Source organism: Mus caroli, unplaced genomic scaffold, assembly GCF_978045245.1.
Source record: "Mus caroli unplaced genomic scaffold, Mus_caroli_1 scaffold_17, whole genome shotgun sequence".
In the NCBI taxonomy this organism is placed as follows: Eukaryota; Metazoa; Chordata; class Mammalia; order Rodentia; family Muridae; genus Mus; species Mus caroli.
In genome coordinates, this window is record NW_028227272.1 from 29,282,474 (window position 1) to 29,285,766 (window position 3,293).

Consider the following 3,293-nt stretch of genomic DNA (forward strand, 5'->3'; position numbering starts at 1 on the left):
CATTTTTGTCATTTGAATTTTTTCTTCCGAGTTTTAAGACTTTTTTATGTTTATCTTGTCAAATTTTTTTCTCTAAAAGCAATTTAACTTAATGCTTTAAGAAGATAGTGATGGGACTTCAAATTAGATATTATCACATTCAATCTTTGTGGAATAGTTCATGACCAAAAAAGGGACTAAGAAGAACATTCCTGTATGATATAGTGAGAATTTATATAGTCACCACCAGTGTGTCCATGGGCAGTCATCCTGATTGAAGTTGTTTTCAGGTTTTTAGTTTCTCTGTTAGCTCTCTGTTATTCTTACTTTGATACCTTGTGTTAGAAAGCATTAGATTTTTTAAATTGGTCATTAGTGAACTGCTTTTTCCTCATTTTTGTTGGAAAATATTTAATATCTCAGAGTATTAAAGCTGTGCAGATTTGAAAAAAAGATGCCTGGCATGATGGCACAGCCTAATTCCAGCATGTCAGAGGCAAGGGCATCTCTGAGTTCTTTAAAAAAAAAAAAAAATTAAAAGAATGATTAATAAAAATTGGCTCTCATGTTCATTTTACTACACTTTAATAAAAAAATGGCTACAAACCAGGCATGGTTGTACATGCAAACCTTATCAAGGCTAAGGCAGGATATTGGTGGCCAAACTGGGCTGTATTCTCTCTGAGTTAAATTCCCAGCCCAAATGAATGAAACTTTGTCTCAAAAAACAAAACAAAAATTGGCTACATAAAATTTAGACATGGGTTATAACAAAATTCCATGAAACTTAACATAGTTGCTAGGCATAGTGCCATACTCCCTTTATCCCCCAGTGTTTTTTGTTTGTTTGCTTGTTTTAAGATTGATTTTATGTATATTAGTACACTGTCACTGTCTTCAGACACACCAGAAGAGAGCATCAGACCCCATTACAGATGGTTGTGAGCCACCATGTGTTTGCTGGGATTTGAACTCAGGACCTTTGGAAGAGCAGTCTGTCTCTGCTGAGCCATCTCTCCAGCCCCATGTACCCCACTCTTGTAAGACAGGCAGGCAGATCTCTGAGGTAGAACACAGCCTGGTCTACACAGTGAGACCCTGTCTTTGCATTCATTCGTTTATCGTGAGGGTCAGCTGCTGTGTGCTGCAGCGTGTTTGAGGAGGCTGTGGCACTGCACTAGTGAACCATCCGGCCGCTCCCACGGGGCATTTTTAGTGAAGTTTTAAGCATCAGGGTTAAGAGAAGGTAAGGCACACAGGAAGAAAACATGAGCGTCTCAAAGAGTCAATCTCTCAATACTTTGGAATTCTGAATCATGCTAAGAATATCCAGTCAAAGTAGCCTTAAATGTTCTTAAAAGACTTCATGCTGTTGGTAAAGCTCGGCCTGTGCTACTGCATGTGACTTTGCTCTTGTTTGGCTTTTTAATTGTTTTTAGGGTATGTTATACATACATGTATGATGTATGTAGTGTATTTTGATCCTACTCATACGTCCCAGCTCCCCTTTTAACAGTATAGCATAATCTGGCCTTGAACTTCTGCTTTTTCACCATCATCCACCACAACCAGGTAGTTTTTAGAACTTTAGAATTTTTCAGCATGGAAAAATAGAACATTGAAATTTTTTGGATTATTTTGCTTTGATTTTTTTTTTTCATTTGAAACAAAATTTGGGCTTTCCGGGTAGGATTGTGGCAGACCTACAGTCCTACTGTGAACTCAGAGAAAAACTGCATTGAAAACCATGCAAGGCAGTGTGGTGGGGCAGGCCTCTAATCCCAGCACTCAGGCAGCTGGAGGCCAGCCATACATAGCCCCAGGACAGTCAGGATTACACAGAAACCCTACTTTGGGAGGAAAAAAAGAGGCTGGAAATAGAGCACAGTGGTTGAGTACTTGCCTGACAGTCCCAAGGTCTTAGCTTCAATGCTTATCAATGTGGGGGTAGGGGAGAGTGGTGGAAGAACCTATTTCACAGCTTCGGATGGGCAGGAAGATTTCTAGTTCTAGGAAGAGTTCTAGGCTACATGGAGTAAGCCAGCCTGAGATTTATAGCTTCTCTGCCCAGGAGTTCTCCTTTGGCCAGCATCTCAAAAATAACAACTGAACAACCTCCCCACAGTTAAATAGACAGTAACAACGGCAGAAGAGAGAAGAGCCTCTGGTGGAGCTACCTGCATGTTGGACAGGAAGTTCATTGGGTGCAGCTTTAGTAAGCCCATTCTGGAGTGAGCATTTCAGTGAGGGTGTCTGCAGCTTCCTTGCGTCACCAGTGCCTGAAAGCAACCACTGGTTAACAAAACAAAAAATGAACAAAGTGTGGTAGCCCATGCATTTAATTCTAGTGTTCCTGAAGCAGAGCCAAGTAGATCTTGCAGAGTTCTAGGCCATCCTTGTCTCCATAGAGATTCCAAGCCAGGAATGTAAGGAGACAGGGTGTAAGACTCCAGGGAGCCTTAGCTTACTGGGGACCCCCTGAGTGAACCACGTGGAGCCAGGATCAATGCAAAAAGCAAGAGGAATTTATTGTTCCAGTGCACTGGGGTGATGTTGGAGCCAAGGAGATTGTTAAAGCTCTGAGGGGAGAAGTTACCCAATGCGCCTATAGAAGATCTGAGGGGAGAGGTATCCTGGCTGTAGGAGCCAAGGAATACCACTAAGTCATACCCCACCACAAACCTGACACAAAATATTTTATTGGGAGAGACACAAGAGGATGGCTGCCTCTGCTTGGGCAAAAGGCAGTAAGAAACTAAGAAGACAGGTTTATAAAGAGTTGAGTTTGTCTGTGTACACACACACACAGCTTTCCTGGGTGGGTATTGGTGGAATTTCATGTCCTGAGCTTTTGGGATGCCCAGGGATTGAGGTTTGTTGTTGTCTTTTTTTTTTTTTTTTTGGTTTTTTGGAGACAGGGTTTCTCTGTATAGTCCTGGCTGTCCTGGAACTCACTTTGTAGACCAGGCTGGCCTCGAACTCAGAAATCCGCCTGCCTCTGCCTCCCAAGTGCTGGGATTAAAGGCGTGCGCCACCATGCCCGGCTTTTTTTTTTTTTTTTTTTTTTTTTTTTTTTTTTTAGCTCAATGACTGGTGACTTTTCAAAACCAGGAAGCACGCTTGGATTTTATGCCCCGTAGGAGAACACTGAAACTACCTGTAATAGAAGAGTTAATTTACTGCTTCTTAAACTATCAGGAGCTTGGGTTCTGAGAGGACAGACCCTGAAGACCTCTGGGGAGGAGATACTTCCACTGTGGTGTGTATCTCTGAGAGAGCCCCATTAGTCCACTTCTGGACAAGCTGGAGGGCTT